The 22638-nt window shown below is 40.4% G+C and overlaps 1 protein-coding gene across 4 annotated transcripts in view; it reads right to left on the reverse strand.

The window, feature by feature from the left end:
* Positions 1-7559, reverse strand: part of CDH12 (cadherin 12) — a 788808-nt gene extending 781249 nt beyond the window's left edge. For all 4 annotated transcript variants that reach the window (XM_042465303.1, XM_042465300.1, XM_042465299.1 and 1 more), the window contains exon 1: positions 7293-7559. The gene's annotated coding sequence lies outside the window, so the exon portion shown is untranslated. The remainder of the gene's footprint in view (positions 1-7292) is intronic.
* Between the last annotated feature and the right edge of the window lie 15079 nt (positions 7560-22638).

The following is a 22638-nucleotide window of genomic DNA, read 5'->3' on the forward strand; positions in this document are numbered from 1 at the left end:
GCTCCACACAACATTTTTTGTGACAGCAGCCACAGACAGTAGATGCTCTGTGTGTGTGTGTGTGTGTGTGTGTGTGTGTGTGTGTGTGTGTGTGTGTGTGTGTGTGATGCAAAACAGTGTTGCGTGTGCCACACAGGATTCTCTTCTGTCATCAATTGGATATAAAAATGCAATTGCAAGACCAGTTGGATTCCATTCATGGAACTGGAGAGGAGACATATTTTCATTTTGTTTAGGCAAGGGAAAAAAAACGTATATTAAATTGCCCAAACCAATGATATATGGCTGGATACCAAGGGCTACAGATGTCTTTTGGGTTTGGATGCTTATCCAGGATGGCAGAAAACAAGAAAGTTTTCAAGTGCCTAGGAGGCCATAATATATGGTCCCTGAGTTGATTTCAATTTGGGAAGCATAAGCCAGACGCTTTTATCAGTAGACATGCTGTATACACCACCATTGTGTGATAACAGTATGTCCTGGACCTCAATAATATTTTATAATTATGGCAAGGCAGAATTCTTTCCTGACTGGATCCCTCAAGTCTACTCCAATAATGTTTAAGCAATTTAAGTACATGGAGACTGGCTGGCTGAAGTGGGAATTCCCAATGCCATCAGCTGCAAGAAAGCCTGGACATCTCTGTTTGATAGTATATCTTATAATTTACTCATCTGACAAAGAACCTATACACAGAGGCAGACACCCTGGGCCAACCTCATGGTATCCTGCCTGTTGTCCTAGCCCATTCCTGTCCCAGTACCTATCTGGGCTGGCAGAGTGATGAGCAGGTCTTTACATGCCTGCATGCCACTGCACCATGGAGCCACACATACCCTTACCTGATGCTACCACCCTGTGGAAGCCCCTATAGTGTCTCCATATGGACAGAAACAGGGCACCTGGCTTCACTTATGTGGCCAGGCTCTCCCTTCCACTGTCACTGTAGTCTCCACAGGGGATGCAGCAGCAGTGTGGTCTGCTGCCTGATGCAACTGAGTTTCTAGGAAATTCTGTGGCAAACATCTGATTTTAAACTGCACTAAATGTCTTTGGGGTTGGTGTCAATCCTGGCCTGGGACTGTTGGTCTGCATCATTTTCACAGAATGATGTCAGGCCAATGGGGGCGGGGGGACATAGACTTACATCCCCATAATTCAATTATTTGAATACTACCAAAGTTGAACAGAATCCAAATAGAGAGAAATGGTTTTCAAACTGGTAATGGATAAACTGGTAATGTGAATAGTAGGGATGGATGATAAATGTGCTCAATGCAGGTTTTCCTTACACAGTTTATACAGTTTGTACTTTCTGGCCCTGAACATGGACTTGAAATTATTTTTTTGTCAAAAATGTTCACAATTTGGAATTTGCAATACACTCTATCAGAGAACATTCATTTGAAAAACATGCAAAATGCAAATGATTTGACAATTCACACATAAATCAAGTTTTCAAAAACTCATGTCGCTCTTTCATTTTCCCCTAAGGTTAAAACAAGGAGAGGTAGTGCATAAAACCATGGATGACATTTTGTAGTATCAGTCTTTCTTGAAATACTTTTAATGCAGATATTAAAGGGGCAAAACAGATGGGCGGAAGGGGTGGCTTGAAGATCCACTCCGTTTTCAGCCAGGGAAAATATGGTTTTTCCCAACCCAATGTGACCCCATGGCGGCTTCAAGCTGTTCCAGTGGCATACAGTGTATAAACATCACTCTGCCAGTGTAGAGGTGTGAAGGCCTGAGGAGAAATTAGGGGGAAAAACAAATTTTCCTTAATCATGCTAAAATAAAATATTCCATAATTGATTTTCTTCCTTTGTTTTCAATTTTTACTTGTTTTTTTCATCCCCCCCCCCCCCCTTTTCCCCCAGAAAAAAAACCGGGGGGGAAAAGGGGAAAGAAAAAGAAAAAAAAAAAGAAAAAATTGAAAAAAGAGAAGAAAATCAATTATGAAATATTTTATTTTAGCATGATTCAGGAAAAACATGAACAATTTTTTTCCTAATTTTTACCTAATATTTCCACAGGACTTTACATCTCTACTCCAGAGCCCCTTCAAGCCGCTCACATCTGGGCAACCGCCTGACTTCCAGATGGCTTCAGGATGGCATGGGAGCATGCGACATATAAACACCATGCTCCCAAGCCACCCAGACAGCGGCTTTAAAGGGCCATCTGTTCCAGCCCTAACTTGCATTTTAAAAAGTAATTTACCACAAACATAATAGTTAATCCCACTTCTGATGCAAATGTAATTTGGATGAGGTGTTTAGCTTGATAATAAATAACTAAATATATAAATTGTTTTCTACTAACTTTCATATCTCTGACCTTCCCTTGTATGGAGTATTAGCTGAGCTCCAATACCAATTCAGCATCTTTGTTTCTCTGTGAAAGTAAAATAGCAAGAAGCTTTCTAACACAGATAACTTTTACTAATATATTAACACTTAACACTTTAAAGTACATTTAAAAATAAATTTAATTTTATTACTTTCAATTTTTCATTATTCGTTCCATTATTTGTACCGCTTCTATTGTCCCTGTGACAGAAAAGTGGGGTAAAAATAAACTTTTATTTTATTTTATTTATTACATTGATTTGTTCTCTAATTCCAAGTTAAAGTTAGTACATTTAAGACTGCTATGAGCTACCCTTTCCTTAAACTACATTTAATGCCGGATTTCAATGCCCGCTAACCCAGCTAGGAAGACCAATTGTAGGATAACAGGAGTTGTAGCTGAACAGCAACTAGTTGATATTGGTTGATATTGCCCATTCCTGAACTGTTGTGTGAGGCAGACCATTTTCAAGTATAAATGATGACAAAATGATTCTTAAATTTCTACTACAAAAAAATTGGATTCAGTCTTCACTCACCAATTACATTTTTGGGGACTCCAGGAACAAGGTCTGTTCCATTGTCTGGAAAGCTGAATTAACAACAAAAAAGCTTACAGGAATTTACCATGCAAAGCCTAGCAGGATAAAAAAAACTGTGAAATGATTGGCAAACTGCAGCAGTGATCTTCTGTGAACAAGCTGACATGAAACTAAATCCAGCTGAAATCAAGCAAAATTCCATTTAAGTAGGTCCAAGACCTTGATCAGGTCAGCCACTGATGGTTAATGATTAGAGGTAGAATGTAATTCAAAATATAGAGTTCCAGAAACTCAGCTATATTTTTCAAATTGTAGTACTGGAATTGCTTCTTTGAGCCCCTTTGCACTACGTTCTGGGCGGCTTGGGAGTATGACATTTACATGCCACATGTGCCTAAGCCACCCAAAAGCCACCCAGCTGCCTACAGGTGTGCCGACTTCTGGCACTCCAGCAGTGCAGTGTTTACATGCTGCCAGAGCAACTGGAAACCATCCCAGGGCTGCAGCAGGGCTGGAAAAGCTGGATTTTTTTCTGGCTGAAAATAAGTGACTCTTTGCTGCTCCTTTTTTGGCTGGCTTCAAGGAAGATTGGGGCCATGGTGTGCAGTTGCTGCAGCCCCAATCCAGCTTTGGAAAGGGCGGCTTCAAGCCACACCTTCTTGCTAGTCTATTTTGGCCCTTAATGGCTGCAGCCTATAATATAGTTTGCTTCAATAGCATTAAAATAATCAAATAACTTAGGGACCTATTGGATCATGCTGAAATTTCTGTATTAGTGCCATGAGACATTCATGTATGACATCTGGTTTGTAATATCTTTTGCAACCAACCACTACAATGTGTCCATCCCTTAAGTCCTAGACATATACAATGGGCTAGGGGGGAAAACCCCAAACCTCAAAACTGTCTGGGTCTTTTCTCAGATCTCGTAGCCCCTTCATATGAAGGATATTGGGCAGGATGTTAACTGTTCTTTGATCCTTTTATGTAACTGATGCCAATGTACTTTCTAAGTGCCAACTACCAATTGTTGGGAGAGAGGCAGCTGAGAGATTCTGATTCATACCAAAAGAGACATATAGAATGGAGAGGCTCAGAAGCCTATGTATATATAATAATGATACTAGCACCCCAAAAACCTGCTCTAGAAGACTGTAAACCTCTCCAGACCTTGTTGTTGGACAGCTTGAGGGAGATGGGTTGATAATTCCAACACTATTGTAATATTACTTTTAATAGCAGCCTAGACATCTTACAGATAAAATATATCAAGTATTAAAAATAACAACACACACATCCTGATCATATTATAGGAGTAATAATTTAGTTCAAGTCTAATATTTAGCAACCAAGCATTCACATCCAAGCATATGCCTAATAACAGCATGCTGACTTCTACTTAATCCTAAAGGAAGAGATTAAATTTTGGATGTCCAGCAGATGTCCTCTTGATTAACCAATTTACATTGTGTTCCACATCAGTTACATTTCTAAAAAGTGAGAGGATTATCATTGCTTCTTTGACAACAGAACTTACATAAGGTGATTAAATTCTTCAGTGGCAACTAACATCACAATTAGGCCCAAGGGAGACTGATACATTATTACTGAAGAACTGGTATAGGAGCAACTAGATAATCACAAAAGTGACAGCAATCACATTATTAGCTCCACAGTGTGGCTTCATCTGTGATGATGCAATGAATCTATGATGCAACTCTGTCCAAAGGAAGTGGAATAATTGGATCCTCTCATGAAATTTTACTCTTCCTATGCTGTTGGGATTCAGTATGAAAGTCACAAACTGCTAAGGCTCCCCTTTCTATGTAGTAGTGTGATTGTTACTTGAAAGTAAATTCTACTGTATGGTCAGCTTTACTTCCATGTATGTGCTACTTGGGACTACTGTGGTAAGAGCCCATGAAAGATGACAGATAACTGATTAAAACATGAAGGGAAGCTATGTTGGCCATTTAAGAAATACAAACAAAAATCCATCAGTGATACCGTTATTGGCCAACCGAAATGCACAATATATTTGTTGCAAGTTTTCAAATACATAGTATTGCAAAGCTCTTTGGAAATCAACAAAAAAAGTTAAATCTCTTCTAAAAAGAATCTAGGCTGACCATTTATGCTGAGCTATTGATTGCTATGAAGGTCTTTGCTATTAAGTTGGCAAGCAAATGACAGCTCTGTTCATAATGCTGGCAACAAACCTGGATAAGCTGGCTCCAAACCTGGATAAGCTGGCTCCAATCATCTATGTCTTATGCAGATAACAAATGGTCATCATGAATTACTGCATACAGTTATCTGAGTGACAGTGAGAGTGGCTAGGCTGAGAGGACCTTTACATTCTTGTGGAGCAAAACTTCCTTCTGCCATGGTGAACAGAACATAAGCTTTGGGAAATCTTAAAGTCTCTAGTTGCCATACAGTCCAGCTAAACAGAGAGGGGATGCCACAGGCTTGGCACAAGTTACAGCTATTTACAAATGAAACCAAATACCAAACAGTGTTGAGAGAGAGAAAAGGAGGTACACAATGTGTCATGGAATTTTAACTTTGGAGAGAGACACAAAACAAATTCTTTCTTGGTTCATTTTTCTATATTAAACTATGTTTTGTCTTACCACAGAGAACAGAATGAATATATTACCGTACCATTTCCAAAACAGACTCTTTGATCATTGCACAGGTAAGCATAAAGCAACTAGTTTGATCAGTCTCAATGTAAGCCTCACAGTTAAGGTGCTGATATGTTCTGGAGGGCTATGAATCAGCTCAGCAATTAACTGCTTATGACTTTGGTGGTATAACCATCTGGCTTCTCTTTCTGGGGACTTATTTGTAAAACTCTGAAAAAACCCTCTTGACAGTCCATAGCAGTCACTGAAACCTCTAATCAGGTCTTAATGGGGGATTTTATAAAAGACCTCCTGACCAGTACATGAATTATATGACTGCATTAACACATTTCTTCCATGCATAGCATTTACCCTTAATAATATTTTGTCTTACAGCTGCTGAAGCATATACTGAAAAGTGCTTTGCTTGCCATTAACACCTGCTCAGTATGTTAAAATTGTTATGCTTCTGTTGGCTGAAATGGAAATGGAAAACTGCAGAGCAAAAGAAATCCAAATGACATTTTTGGGAGGGAGGATAAGGGGTAGAGGCTCCATCCAACATTGCAGCAGTGCCTATTTTCCTCATAAGCACCCTGTGGATAGACTTTACAATGCATGCAAAAATAAATAATCAGGATCACAAAATAATTGCAGAACCTAGAAACAAAAATCCATTGGTCATCTATTCTCTCTCTGTGGGAAATACTTTTAACTTAAAACAGGTGTGTGGTCCAGAGAGAAAATCTGAATACAAAGCTATCAAAGTCACAGAACTGTGAATCAGATTTCTAATTTGGGGATTAGGCATCTAAAGAGAGAAACAAATGGTGTGACTTCTCCCATCCCAGTATTTTACATCCAAAACACAAGGCTTACATGAATTATAACAATTCATTGCTAAACGGTTCAGCAAATGCCTATTTCACTTATCACCACCTGACTAATTTGGAAAGATCATTTTTTGGGGGGGAAACAAGTAATTGTACCTCACAGTATGCACTGAAACCTTATTTGCCACATCTGAATTAGATCTTTGTTCAGAAATGTAACCTGTTTAACAGACAGAAACACAACAGGTACAGGCACAGCAGGTTCATTGAGAAAGGTTGTTTGGGGTAGTTTTATTTTAAACACAAAGAAATAATCATCTCTTCATCTTTTAAAAGACATGTTTTTCCATCCTAACCATCTGTCACCTAATTTAAAAAACAACAACTAAAATTGCTCATAAATCTTCTCAAACTCAAGTTCTCGATTATAGTTTATTCATGAAGATGAATGGACTTTAAAAAAAAATCATTGATACCAACATTGGCTAATATTTTTGCCCTTATCTCTGATCCTTCAAATATCAATCAGTTAATAAGCATAACTGACACCACACACACAGACACACACATAAGGGAATTGTCTGTTATTTGCCCCCCACCCCTCCACACACTTTGGTAAAGGAGTTGCTTCCTACATTGCAATCCCCTTTCTTCTCTTCATATGCTTATTTCATCATGCCAGTGACTTATCTACTTTCTGGGGAAAACTTGTTCAAGTTTTCCTTTTCACTGTATGTATGTGACAACCTTCTCTAACAACAAACAGACTGATTCCCTTTCCCCCAGATTGCAATCCCCTTCCCAACCAAACTAACAATGCAGCATTTGCAAATTCTGGATCTCTCGCTGGATCCAGGATCTGAGGATGCTGCAGACACCATCCAAATGCATTCAATTATCTTCATCATTTTGTTTTGCTTTAAAAGGCAGGCTTACCTGCTATATGCAACTGCAGCAGTAAGAGAAGCAGCAGCGGCACCAAGATGCAACAGCAGCTTCTGCTATGGGAAAACCTTGTCTCTACCCCACCGTAGCAACAAACAGCTTTCACAGGCGTCCTCTTTTTCATTCACCAAAGATATGACAAGGAAGACAGACGGGCTGAAACCACTTTCTTTCTGGCAGAGAGGTTGTCTCTCTTCTCAGAAATGATTGGATCTGGATCTCTGTCTTTTTCTTTCTGGCTCTCTCTACACATTTACCCTTCAGATCAATACAGCTCTTTAGCAGCAGCTTGAGCTAAACCGCAGCTGATAGAGCCTAGCCAATAGGTACTAAGGATTCCCCTTCTACCACCCTCCTTCAAAAAGACACATGCAGAGCATGCATTTGAAACTGTATTAGTTGTGGGGGAAAGGGGGAAGTAATCTTAACCCCTTGCTTGAAACTGAGCTTCTCTCCTCACACACAGGCATACTTTTGGAGTTTCTAAGCTTCACTGTTTTCTAGTCTAAAGAGAATCTTCAGCTGAGCAAGAAACCCAGCTGGAATTTTTTGAAAGAAGAGTGAGAGCATGAGAATATAAAGGCTAGAAGAGATAAAAGTGATTGCAATTGGCCAAATGTTGTGGATTTTCCTTCCCTCCCTCGCTCTTCCATATCTCTCTTGCTTACTTATTCTCACAAAGATAACATATACAGTGGAAATAAGAAACAATCTGTATATTATGGCTTGGCTTCAACTTACAACCGGAAATAACCATGCTTGTACTCATGCAAACAATATAAGGCCAGCCTTCCCTTTAGGTGAAGTGAGGTAATGGAATGAAACTGGAGAAATAAAATTACATGTCTCATGGAGGTTGATCTGTAACCTCTCAAGTACTCTGATCTCCTCAGGCGTAGTAGAAGGCACTGCCTTATCATCAGGGTTGCAGCTACCAATATAGTCACTTTCTGTACATGTAAAGTGTGCATATATTCCGGGGTGGTGGTGGTGATGGTGGTGGTGGTGGTTTCCTGGAGAATAATTTGTCTATAGGAGAAAACTGTCTTTGCAGACAATGCACCATTTTACGAAGTGCTCCACCAAAATGGATTCTGTGCTCCTATTGCTCACTTCTCCATGTTGATTGCCAGTAATCCTCTAAGAAGTCTTTTTTAAATAAAATAAAATAAACCTCTTGGTACAAAACCAAGCCCAAGCCAATGGCCATAAGGTTGAATAGGAATCCTCCAGCCACACCTTCTGAATTTGTTCCTCCAATAAGGACTAGAACCACTATGAAACAGTATTCCCATGTCCCTTTCCAGAGAGACAGTTTAGAATAATATCATGATACTGAAAACCACTGAGATTTCTAGCAGAACCAACAGAGCCACATTCCTCCATCTAGTTCCCAGTGTTGGCCAAGGCAACAACAATTGTTCCCATCCTACAATTAGTTCTAGAGCCAGACTGAAATGGATCTATATAATCTGCTTAATTTAGGGACCCTTGGAGGTGGGAGAGCACATGCTCCAGAATCTTGTGCAAAAAAAGTGATGCTGGATACTGGCCAGTAGTTATCTACTGTATTTTGATTCAGAGAAGTGTTTTGCTATTTTTGTTTGTTTTCTTTTGTTTTGATTACTTACTTGTAAAGGGCTCATCGCAGCCTATGCTAGCTAGAAGAGAAATCTATCTTGTTGTAGCTTCCAAAGAAGTGGCCATGTTAATCCTTTGCAGCAAAAAATGAGGAGGTGAGAGGAATGTAGCAGAACATTTAAGACTTAACTGTTGTTTTTTAAAAATATTTTTTGTGAACATAAACTCACTTCTTTAGAGGAACGACAGAGTGATAATAAATACTCAGGTATATTTACACAAGTATGGGAGTGGAATGTAGACCTCATTCCCACTACCATTTAAACCAGATTGTGATTCAGTATGAACCAGTTTAAACTAGCATGGTTCTCACTTAAGAAAGCTATGCTTTTGACCCATTTAACCTGCGTGTTTTTGACGTTGGTTTTTTCCTGTTCTTTTGGGCTGATTTGATTTATTTTGAAATAAATCGATTCAGCCCAAGCAGGAACCATGCCGATTCGAATCCGCCCCATCCTCTCTGTCCCAGCATTCTTTACCCCTGGCCTTCTCCGCCCCAGGCCTCCTTGCCTTCTCTGCCCCAGCCTTCTCATGCCTGGCCTTCTCCACGCCCGGCCTCCTGGCCTTCTCTACCTCCGGCCTTCTCCACCCCTAACCTTCTTATCCCCAGCCTCCTTGCCTCCTCCCCCCCCCGCCCGCCCCCCCCCCAGCCTTCTCGCCCCTGGCCTTCTTGCTTTCTCCACCCCCTGCCTCTTTGCCTTCTACGCCCCCGGCCTGCTTGCCTCCTTCGTCACAGCCTTCTCTATCCCAGTGCAAATGTAATCAGTGCAAACGTAGTGTGAACCATCCCCAGAGCTGAACCAAATCATAGATTCAAATCAGAAACTGAATTAACCAGTAAGTGGGAATGAGGCCATAATAGGATCCTGAATTTTAAAAAGGGCTACATATAGTGATTCAGGTCTTTCATATCTTACTGTGGTCAGTTAATGTTGATGTGTGAAAGGAATAAATCTGCTTATCAAAAGTTAATTTCCTTGGAATCAAAACCTCCTCTGAGATTTCTTTTTGTTACAATAGTAAGGGTTCTTATATAGTGTATAGGCTCTCAAGCTAGTTGCTTTATGCAGTGTGCAGTGAATCCAATGTATTTTTTTCATACTTTTTTGGGGGGGACCCTACCCTTAGTCTGGCACAATTGTGTGGGAGAGGAGCCATGTTTGCTGACCCTCATGGGAATTTAAGGCCAACATAACAATGTGTCTCAGCACTCAGTGCCATGGTGGAAGAGCATACCGGTGGGGCCAGTGGCAATTTGAGGCCCTGCTGCCCTTCAGTTCTCATTTTTTATTCTTATTTCAAGCAATGGGCAAGATAGCGAGCTGATGAATAATCAGGCAAAGCATCAAGTTTTCTCTTTCCAGTTGGCCAGGGATTCTGGGTCATTCCAGAGAGAGACCTTTAGGCAGCTGCATAGTGGGGCTTTGTGACCATTGATCACCCAGTAGAGCCCAGGTTGGCAGAGGTGGTCTGGGTTGGGGGGTACTCAGCTGTAGTGCTTTTGCCTGGGTGAGAGGGTAGTTGGTGTGGAGTCTGTGGACCAATAATAAAGTGTCTGGAATGAAGTGGTCCCAGGGAGGAAAAATAAGGATCTAGGATGGTTTGAGTTGTCATGAAGCTGTGTGCATCCTATGTAGCTTGACTCCACCTGCAACTATTGGCTAATGAGCAGTTTGCTCATTGCCTCCCTCTCCCATCAGTCTTTACTGTCATTGCTGTTTGAAGCACATGATTCAAGTGGTGCAGCCTAGTCAGTTTGCAGGCCACAGGCTGTTTGCCTTGGTGTGCAGCTGTTTGCAGCCTACACAGCTTGCCCCCTCCCACCGTCCTTATGCTTTCACTGATGAATGTGACATTGAGTGCTGTTTTTTCCTTGCCATGTGCTGCCAGTGCAGATTGTAGCACACACACAACCATTTTGTTTAGTCAATGAGCTGCATGTGGTTGATAGACTGCAATTCATGCAGGAAGGTAGATAGCATGTGCTTGGGCAGAATGAGGATTTGATAGGCCACAAATGGGCAGCCGGGCCTGGTCATCATGAAGTGTTGGTGTTGGCTGAGCCTCAGTATTCCCCCACCTCAAGATTGAGAATTATAGGGGCCAGATTGGCCTGGAGATTGCTTTAAGATTATGTGCACCAGTTAGGACACAGGACTAGGATAGGTCATGATCTAGTTTGAAGCACTAGCCAGTGTTGTTATTTCACCAGTAATATACTCAGGATGTGTGTTGCCCAATTAGAAGTTGTGTTACCTGTTAGATCTTGCCTGCAAGCCACTACTAACTCCTTTCCAGTTACCCTCACCATTCATTGAGGGGTGTTAACCTGGTGTATAATCCCTTGTTATCTCACTACCTGCTACCTCTCTTCCTCATTCCACTTATTCCTGGGTTCTGAAATAACTGCATACTCTCTCTCTCTCTCTCTCTCTCTCTGTGTGTGTGTGTGTGTGTGTGTGTGTGTGTGTAGGAGGTGGTTGCATGCCCTATTGGGATTAGGATGTTGGACTAGGAATCATGTCCTTATTAATGACAGCCCCTAAGAAATGGAGAGTATGTTCTCTAAGGGCAAATGATCTGCCAAGAAGCATCCCCCCTCAAATGTCCACCTGTAGAGATTTCCTAGATGATGTGAGAGGAGTGCCTTTGGAAAGCAATACTGAATGGGGAAAATGCTCTTGAAAATCTGGAGTGCAGCCTAGAGAACAGCCCCAACATCCTAGGAAGGCTTCCAAGCTCTCCAAAGAGAGTTTGGTTGCTAATGACATTTTGGACCATTTTGATGCCCTAGAGAAATGGCAGCAGCATGAGGAGCCAGCTGGACTAGAAGTCATATGAGGGAATGGGGAAGCAGATCGATCAGCTCCAGGTGCTGGCAGTGGCCAGAGAGAAAGTTTAGCAGCCCTGACTGCAGGAATTGAGACTGTGGTCACACATGACTTCATATGCTGGTTGTAGCTGGACTTGGAGAGTAGAGGGAAAACAGGTTTCTCACACTTGTATGCGTGGCTTAGGTAATTAGAATCGGATGCATGGCATGTTGTCAGTAATCCAACCTTCTTGGGTTTGGGCAACACCTAAGTGGGCACATTTGATTTGTAGTTCACCTAACAGGACACCTCACACATGGCATGGGGATGAGACAGGCACGTCAGGTTCCCCTCCTGCTGCAGAGTAGAATTCCACTTCATATTTAGCCATATTGTTTCGGGGATTGATGCTTTCCATGAGAGAGAATTTGTTGCAATCTACATATCTTCACTCCTTTACAGAATGCAGCATCATGCAATACAAGATACAGTACATGGACAATATTCTGAGGGCAAATGCAGATTAAGCAGGCCTAGCTTGGCTATTATATGATGAGGCTTTTCATTTGAGGAGAGTCATCTGTCCCAACCTGAGATGGGATATGATGCATTCTCAGCTGTGGATCCAGTTCATGACCAGTGTTGGGGAGTGGTGACTGGCCAAACCTAAAGTGTTGCCACCAATGGCTCCTCTTCATCCTGGAAAAACATGACCAGTGGGGTGCCACAGGGTTCTCTCCTGGACTCAGTGCTATTCAACATCTTTATCAATGATTTGGATGAAGGAACAGAGGGCATACTTAATGAATTTGCAGATATGACCAAATTTTGATCTTGTCCTCTGGAGTATTAGCTACTCCTGAGAAGGTAATACTCCAGAGCAGGATCAAAATTCAAAATGACCTTAATAGATTAAAAAGCTGGGTCTAAGCTAACAAAATTTACTGCAACAGGGAGAAATATAAGGTACTGCACCTAGGCAGAAAAAAATAAAATGCACAGATCTGATAGAATGGGTTAATAACAGTGGCTTAATAACAGTGCATGTGAAAGGGATCTAAGAGACCTATTAGACAACAATTGTCAATGCAATTCTTGGCGACATCAATAGAAGTGTAGTGTCTACATCAAGGGGAGTAATAGTGTCACTCTATTCTGCTTTGACCGTGTTTCACCTGGAATATTGTGTCCAATTCTGGACACTACAGTTCAAAAGGATGGTGAGAAGCTGGAGCGTGTCCAGAGGAGGGTGACCAAAATAGTGAAGTGTCTGGAAACCATGCCTTATGAAGAGAGACTGGGGGAACTGGGTATATTTAGCCTGGAAAAGAGAAGTTTAAGAAATGATATAACCCTGTTTAAGTATTTGAAGGGGTGTCAGCTTTAGGCTGGAGCAAGTTTGTTCGCTGCAACTCCAGAGAACAGGAGTAATAATAAGGGCATACCTTTCATCAAACTCAAAAGTGACTGGTGCCCTACTCCCTTTTTGGTCTTAGTCCCACCTCTTTGATTTGTGGGTTCTAGGTTTGGGGTTGCTACCTTTGGAGGTTCTAGTTTTTTTCTGGGGAGGTCAAATTTTGGGTTCTAGATTTTGGGGTGCTAACTTTTAGGGTTTGGTAGGAACCTCCCCTGAACCCCAAGAGGGCAGCCATTTTGGGTTGTGCCCCAGATGGTTTTTGGGGGGTGCTTGTGACCCTTCTCCAAACTCGCCTCAGGACTGCTGACCCCTAGGATCAGGTCCTGTCCTCATCAGACACTCAGCATTGCTTTAGCATGTGTTTGACTGTGACAAGCAGTGGACATTTTGTTTGAACAAAGCCTAGATTTTGAGGTATGTGTGACCCCTCTCTGAACTCGTCTCAGTCTCCTCAAGGGTCAGGAAGGAGTTTCCATTCTGTCAGAACCACGCAGAATAGGTGGAAGGTTGTGGGTGTTCAGTGGTCCGCTACAATCTGAGCTTTACAAAGATGAGGTGTGAGGAGTCGTTCTCCTTTTTCCTCCCCTAGAGGCTTGTTTTCAAGAACAGTGCACTTTTGAGTGTTCCTGATTGGTCCAAATCCCTCTACCCATGGTGCTGATTGGTCTAAAGCCCCATGCCTCTGGTGCCATCCTTTCTTCTTTCTTCTTCAGCTTAACTCTGATTTTTGTTATGAGCAGTTTGTGATCTGTGCCACAATCAGCTCCTGGTCTGGTTTTGACCACAAGGGTAGAGCTTCTCCATCTTCTACTTCCAATTATGTAGTCTATCTGGTTTTTGTGTTTACCATTTAGTTATGTCCAGGTGTATAGTTTCCTATCTGGTTGTATGAAGCAGGTATTTGCAATGAATAGATTGTTGGCCTCCAAGAATTGAGATGCTCTTCTGCTTTGTTTCTTGTTCCTAACCCATATCTTCCTACTGTTTTTGATTCTTCTTTGTTACCAACTTTAGCATTCAAATCTCCAATGATTAGTTTGAAATCTTGTGATGGTATGTTGTCAGTTTCTACCTGGACTGCATCATAGAATCTTTCAATTTGCTCTTCATCTGCATCTGTGGCTGGTACATATACTTGGATTATTGTAATGTATATAGGTTTACCTTGAAGCTTTATTGATAATATATGTTCTGACTTTGTGTTGTATCCATTGAGTGTTCTAGCCACATCTTTCCTTAGTATGAAAGCCACCCCATTTCTTCTTGTTTTTTCATTTCCTGAATAGATTATTGTATAGCTGTCTGAGCCAAAGTGACCCATTCCTGTCCATTTTAACTCACTCGCTCCATGTATTGCTATATTCATGTGTTCATTTCCTTCTTTCCTATGTCTAGTTTTCCCAGGCTCATGCTCCTCACATTCTGTGTTCCACGTACATGTATATTGTTGCTTCTAACTATGCTTCTTTTATTGGACATGTTTTCTGTCTGGCTTCTCCCTCTCAAGTTGTTGGTTTTTGAGCTGTCTCAACTGAAGAGTTTTCTTGGTGACATCTTTTGCTTCCTTTCACGCAGTGATGACAAGTGTCAGCCATGGTGACACTACTGTTTTCTCTGTGAGAGTTGACTTCAGTGTCACCCACCACTTCAGCCCAATTGCTGTTCCTATGTTTTATGCATGTTATTCCTTTCATCCCTCCCTCAATTCTCTTTTCCCTTTCCTTTTTACACTCCTAGATGTTCCCCTCCCTCTCCTCCTCCCCCCGCACCTCCCACTTTGTCCCCATCGATGGCATCAGTGGCCTTCTGGTCTTCTTGTTGGGGATGGTCCTGATGTTCCTGGGCTGTGGTGTTGAACCCTCCCTTTTTGTCCATTGTCTTTCTGGTCACAAGGGAGAGGGGAGGCTTTGATGTCTCTGGGCTTCCAAGTCTGCTTCTTTGTCCCTCTGGATGGCAGCACTCTTCTGGTCTCAGGGGGGAGGGTAGCTTTTGATGTACCTAGTCTTCCAAGTTGCTTCTTTGACCCTCTGGATGTCTAAAAAGACCGGCATAAAATGGAGGCATTGGGGTGGGGACCGTCTGCCACCTGCCCTGACTCTGCCCTGATGCCAGCATCATGTTGCCTGACCAATCACACGGCGGGCAGCATCATGCCATTTCTTTGGCATAGTGTTTAGATGCACTGCACTAAAGAAGCCCAGAGAAGCAGCTGCCACGGTGGCAAGAGCATCTTTTTATCATTCTAAAAAGGAGCAGCATTTTGCTGCTTCTGTTTAGAGCAGCAAACTACTGGATTGGGGCTATGGTGTTGGTGTGACCCAATCTGGCATTGAAAAGGGCGGCAGGACGTCATTCTATCAGGGTGGTCTTTTCAGCCCCACAATCTTTTAAGTAGTCTGGAATCAAGCCATGAAGACTTGTAAAGGTTACAACCCACAGTCTGAATTATTTCTGGAAATGGATTGGCAGCCAGCCCCAGTGACCAACGTGGCTGAAGCACTGTGAGCCATTTCCAAAGGCAGCACCACATAGCATGTGTGTTACAGCAATCCAAACAGGATGTAATCAAGACATGTATTCACCACAGAGACTGAATATATGAAAATAAATTATCACACTCACATATTAGGAATGCTTAGTGTGCTTGGAACTTTGCCTTTCACCTATCACAGGGCTGTAACACCTGCCCATGTGACTAAAGGAATGTGTGTGAATGTGTGAAACTGATGCATTTTATTTTTCCTTGAGACATCAGATTTGACCACAGTGACATATGCCTTCATTACATCCTATCTGGATTACTGAAACACACTATACATGGGGCTGCCTTTGGGAACTATTCAGAAACTTCAGCAGGTTCAAAATGTAGTGGACAGAATGCTGGCTACTGCACATAACTCCTTTGTTGAAACACCTTCACTGGCTACTGGTTCATTTCCAGGCACAATTCAAAGCACTGGTCTATTTTTTATTGATTTGATTCTTATTCCATGTTTCATGGGATTCAAGGCAGTTATAAAGCCCTATATGGCTTTGGTCCAGACTAATTGAAGGATTGTTATTTCCGCATACAAACTTCAGGAATTCTAAGATTTTCTGGGGAAAGCTTTCTCTCAGTCCCACTACCATCAAAAGCTTTCTTGGTGAGGACATGATTGTGAACCTTGTCAGTGGTTGCTCCCACCTTCTGAAACTCCCTTCCATGAAAGGCTAGGTTGGTCCCTTTCCTGCTTTCCCTTCACTGGCAAGCAAAGATGTTTTAATTGAAGCACACTTTTAACATACAGTCAGCCCCCTGTTTCAGTGAGCTAGCCATCCATGAATTAGAGCATCTACAGATGGCCTAGCCCCATTGTTGCCAATGGTGGCAAGTGCAGACAGCCACTTGAGGTCCCTTTTTTTGTATCTGGGTGGGTGAGTGGTCCAGAACCAAACCCCTGCCAATACTGAGAGCTAGCTGTGTGATGTTTGTCAGGGAGACTTTTATAGTGTGTGTGTGTGTGTGTGTTCTATTTATGTTTTTCATATTTTGTACATTTAATATGATTTTATATTGTTTTAACAAAATAAGTTTAATTGTTTTTTTTAATTTTTAATTGGTTTTTAATGTAAAAATATTAAATGATTTTAAATGATCTGTGAGCTGCCTTGGGTCCTTTCTAGGAGAAATGTATTTATTTATTTTAATTTAGGGAGTTAGGGTTTTCTATGAAAATAAAACACAATTTAGATGTATATATTCTGCATCATCATCATCATCATCTGTAAATCTCCAGCACTTTATACATAAATACTACTACTACTAATAATAATAATAATCAGAGCTTTGTTCAAGAAGACATTCAAGATAACTTCCAATTGTATGTATTTATGAAATGCTATCACAGCTTAGTTACACCTAAGTTATTGACTTTTTGTGACTAGTTGTTTCCAAGTTCTAGATATGCATGTTTGTATCCACCCCACTTTATTAGATTTGAGTTCTTCTTGAACTGAGTTTCTTACTAGGTTTGAACAAATGAATTTACCATGCATAAAATAAGCTTTCTTGTATTGGAGTATAGCCAAGCAGTTGTTTATATAACATAGAAGAAATGTATTTCTAGGCATGTAGTGTTCCAAGCTTTTTAATTCCTTAGAAGCCACTGTGTTCCTTGATTACTGGTTAGAATTTATACTCAGTGTCAACAGGCATGACATGCTAAAATACAGACTGTGAGACATTTGTTTCATTTATTTATTTATTTGTTGAGAAGAGCTTTCCAAAATTGGTAGATTTCTTTGCGGATCTGGAGCTTAGTAAAATATTTCCATCTGGTGACCTTTTTACTAAGCTCTGTAGCAGCAAAGAAAAAAGAATTGTGAGAAAAAAGTGAGGCAGGAGCATCAAATATTAAAAGTCCTACAGTACCTCACATGCTGTTGTATGCCTTCAAGTCATTTCTGACTTATGGCGATCCTAAGATGAACCTGGCATAGAGTTTTCTTGGCAAAATTTGTTTAAAGGGGAGTTGATTTTTGCTCCTCTGTGAGGCTGAAAGAATGTGATTTGCTAATGGTCATTCAATGGGTTTCCATGGCTCCACAGAGATTTGAACTCTGATCTCCAGAGTCTTAGGAGTTTATCGCATTCAGCTTAGAACAGCCCTTGAGCATTCTTAAAGGGACCGTTCTGGGGATGGGAGGCGGCGGGGAACGCTGTATATCACACAGCAGGAATGCTGCCGCCGAGCGTTCCCCTTCTGTTCTGGAAGCATTCTAGAGGGCCGATTTTCAAGAACGCTTGAGAAAATGTTCCCGAAAATTGGCCCTGGGGAATGCTCCCAGAATGGAAGGGGAACGCTCGGCAGCAGTAGCATTCTCACTGTGTGATATACAGTGTTCCCCGCCACCTCCTGTCTCCAGAACTGTCCCTTTAAGAACGCTCAAGGGCTGTTCTAAGCTGAATGCAATGAACTCCTTAGTCTAGTACTCAAACTGTTATACCACGCTAGCTCTCATCTTGCATCAGGAGTCCCAATACAATTTAAAGATAAGGGAGTAATTTACTGCTAATTATCTCTCTGAAAGAAAGAAACCATAATTTTTGCAATTTTTCCCTCGCTGTTAGAACATTCAGGACTTTCATAATTCAGGACTTATTTTGTGTAAAATTTAAAATGTTAGTGTTTTGTGCATTAAAAAATTATCTAATCCTAATATATATAATTAATATATATAAATATAATTGTCTGCATTGAACATATTTTCTTCTGTTCAGAAAATGATATCTCTGTGCAGAAAATGCTAGGGTTTTTTTTAGCACAAAAATGTTCTTTTATGCATAAAACAACCACATGCCTATTTTATGTGTAAGTCCCAAACTATAACATTTCTTTCACATGAAACAACATTCTATTTTTTACAAATTAATATTTTTTACATGAAACAACATTATTATATATATATATATATATATATATATATATATATATTTTATCAGACTGGCTGTTTCCAGCACAGATAATGTTTTCTGAACAAAAGAATCGTCTCTTCAGGGTTTCTTGACACCAAAGAAACACATTTTTCAACTTCTTTTCAAATATTCTTCCTATTTCTAGTTCAAAAATATTAACAAAAATGGTCACTGTATTGGTCCAACAGTGAAAAACATAAATCAAAATTCACAGGCACTTCTTAGGACCGGCTATCTAATATGCTGCAGTAATGTGTACTTTTTCGAGTTCTGCAAAATAAAAAAAATGAATTAGTCTGTTTCGTATCCTGTCAAGGTTCTTTAGAGGATTTGAAAGCAACACACCCTCAAATGAGTTGGAAGTCAAAGATTTCATAAAGTGACGATTGCATTAAGTGATACAAAGAAAAAGAAGAAATTTAATACTGATGACGTGGAGAACAAAGGAGAAGGAGAAGAACAAGAACAATAGTAACATCAACATATCCAAAGCAAGATGATCACACCAGTCCTTTCAGTTGTTGGTAATTCTGGTGTATAACAGTGGACAGCCAAGTGATGGTAAGCACCAAGTAATGGCAAGAACACATCACCGCTGCACTTCAGGTTTCTGTTGGATTCCAACTCTGATAAAATCATAGAGGCATATATACCAAAGAGCTCTCTGTGTCATGCAGCTTTCATCAACACTCTCCTTTAATTTTACCTGTTCTAGGGCCTTATCACAGTTTATGAATTTGTCTATCAGACAAAGATAAGCTTTGTAGGCAGCAATAAAAGCTTTGTAGGCAGCAATAAGTGGCCAATATAAGCAGGTGTACAATCCTCCTGAATTCAAAATATGAACCAACCTGATATTGAAGTAAACAGAGAATTAATACCTAAACCCTGAAGGGTTGTAAGAAATTTACTCTCCAAGCTCTTATGAAGATGCAGACTTAAAATAATAATTGTTGCATTCCATCCTATCTCCTAACTATACCATATATTTCCACCAGAAATGATTGAATTTCCTTCATGTGTTTCCTCTAAAGGTGTGTAAATAAGCAAAAGAGGTGGGTTGGAAAAACATGTATCTTCAAAATTTTGGTTACATATTTAAGTTCCAAGGTTTATGGGTAAACTGATTCCCAAGATGGAGAATGTAGCCTGGCACGTTCCTGGTAGATGTGCACAGATCACATGACACTAAGCGACGTCTGCCAGGATGAAGACAAAATGGTAGTTCCGCTTCCTGGAAATGTAAGGCTAGCAGCTGCTCAGACACCTGTGTTTTGTATGTATCAGGTGAAACACAAGGCAAAAGGCAGGTGTAACAATGCTAGTTTTGTAATACCTTTTTAAATTCATATTTATTGAAGCAATTAACAAGCAGAACATAAAAATACATACCAAGAGCAAAATGTTTCAGCATCTGCCTGTAGTAGCTAAAGATGATACTGCGCTGTATACTACGTGACAATTTAAAACATTATGTTATCCTCATTCTTAGTGGATGTTTGTATTATCCTCTAAGATGACAATGTTATGTCATGTGGTGTTAAGAGTTTTTAATCTATAAATCAAAAAAAATAATGTCTGAAGGAGATAACACCTCAGTGTCAAACAGGGACAAATCAGAGAGGCTGAGTTGAAATGCCTGGCTACTAGTTGCTCTAGCTTCCTGGTTAAAACAGAAGACTTATCATTCTTGAAGCACATACACAGTCCTGTAGTTGTTTTGCCCAGATACTGCAGATGACATCCTTCATTCCTACATTTAATCACATAAATATGATTGCAGTAACAGCAGTGATGTGTTGTTCAAGGCTGTTATTCCATGTGTACACTCTGTCTTAAAAGTGACAGTCTGTTTAAGGCAGTGATTCCCAAAATAGGTGGTATGCCCCACAGGAGGTGTAAGGACAAAAAGGTGCAGCAGGGGGTGGTGAGAGAAAAGGGGGTATCAGGCAGGCCTTCGGTCAAAATTTTGATGTGCAAGAAATAAAGGAAATTAGCAGCCTTTAGGACCATGGGGAGGGAGGGATAAGTGTGACATGAAACTTCTTTTCAGGGTTTGCCAATCATTTTGTGTGGTGGTGTCTCCTGTTCTTCCTTAGCTTATCTTTCACTGTCAGTGGCAGTTGTTTGTTGTTACTTGACTCATGTCTTTTGTGGATAAGATATTATCCCAAAGTGAAAGTTATTCTTCTGATGTTGTTTGCTATTTATATACAATTTGCGCAAGAAGAGACTAGAACACCACATGTGCCATTATTGTCTTTAGAAGACCATGAGTTCTTAAATCCTACTTTTCAGGATTCTTCTGTATTACTGCCTGACTACCTTCCTGTCTTCCTCTCCATCCATCCATCCATCCATCCATCCATCCATCCATGGTGTTTTAAATCACCTCTCAATCCACCAGGGCCCCAAGGTGATCAACAATGTTTGAAACACTTACTCTTTGTTACCAAGCAACTGAAAATTCCAAAATTTCCCCCTGCATTTACATTTTGACAACCTCTTTTTATCTCATGACATCCATTACTTACACACAACCAGAGTTTAGAGAAGTTTTTCCCCTGAATCCCAGCTCCCGGAATCCCTCAACTAACAAGGTGGTTCTTTCTGTTGTACTCCAAAAAGATAACCTTTCCAAGCTGTGGCACACATATGCCCAGGTATTACACTGTATTGTAGTCATAGCTTGCATTTTTGGGATATCTTGAAACACAACTAGTGCTAATTAAGTTAGTACTTAAAGCTATCCAGGTATACCAAGGAGGTTGTTCAGTGCATGGATATGTCAATAGTATACAATAGGCTTGTCGTGAAAGGAGACAACACTGGGGACATTTTTAATATAAACTAAGAATGGTCAAGTTAATGGGGATACTGAAGGTGTGGAGTTTTAAAGTGCACAATAGATGACATTCTATTTTTAAAGGGTTCTATATATGCCACCTTGCTTCAACAGTAGTCTATAATGGATACTTCAGACAAAGTATCTATAATGCATTTGGACAATTGTTCATGCCTGACAATAGTAGGGCATTACATTCTGACCTGATGCCCTAATGTTTAATGCTTTTACTTTTGGCTTTCACTGAGAAGGATGGCATTTGGTATTTTAAGAAAATGAAACTGCTGCAGTGACTGATTACTTCCAGAAAATGAGTTACTATATAGGGGAAAGCTAGAAATAGCCAATGCATTTAGGTTTCATTTTCTGTAATACTATGTATTTAACTGCAAATGATTGCTTTAATATGATCACTTTCCCAGTTATTTTGTTCATCAGATTTTTTTTTCAGTTAGTGTCCTCCTTCTTAATTCTTGTATTCTACTGCTTTTCCAGATGCAATGGAAGAGAGCAAGTATTGTGTGGTGGCCACACTTTTGGGTGCAGACTTGGGAGATCCAGCCAGTAGTTCCCACTGAACCCAAAAATCATGGATAACATGGCCCAGTCACTTTGTCCAAGCCTAACATAATTCACAGTATTATTATGAGTGTAAGGTGTAGGAAAAGAGATCCATTGACATGCTTAGTTCATTAGAGAAAATAGAGAGTATAAGTGGTGCTGCTATATAGATGTTCACTTTGTTTTATTTATTAACAATGTAATACAATAAATAATGAAGGCATTTTTAAAAAACAATTTTGTGATTAGAATACAATTTGCCTTTTTGACATTTGAAATATCAAAATTTGAATTTGAGTGTGAATTTAATAAAATCATAGCACCATAGATTTGGAAGGTACCACAACAGCCATCTAGTCAGATCACTTGCTATGTAAGAAAACATAGCTAAAGTTCTCCTAAGGGATGAACATGTTCCACTACCCTCGGAGATAGTCTATTCCACTGCTGCTATTAGAGTCAAAAAGTTTTTTCATAACATTTAAGTGGTACCTTTCTCTCTCTCTCTCTCTCTCTCTCTCTCTCTCTCTCTCTCTTTGCCATTTGAACCTATTAGTTTGTGTTCCAGTCTCTGAAACAGCAGAAAACAAACTTGTTATGTCTTC

The sequence above is a fragment of the Sceloporus undulatus genome, chromosome 4 (genome assembly GCF_019175285.1).
Source record: "Sceloporus undulatus isolate JIND9_A2432 ecotype Alabama chromosome 4, SceUnd_v1.1, whole genome shotgun sequence".
Taxonomy (NCBI): domain Eukaryota; kingdom Metazoa; phylum Chordata; class Lepidosauria; order Squamata; family Phrynosomatidae; genus Sceloporus; species Sceloporus undulatus.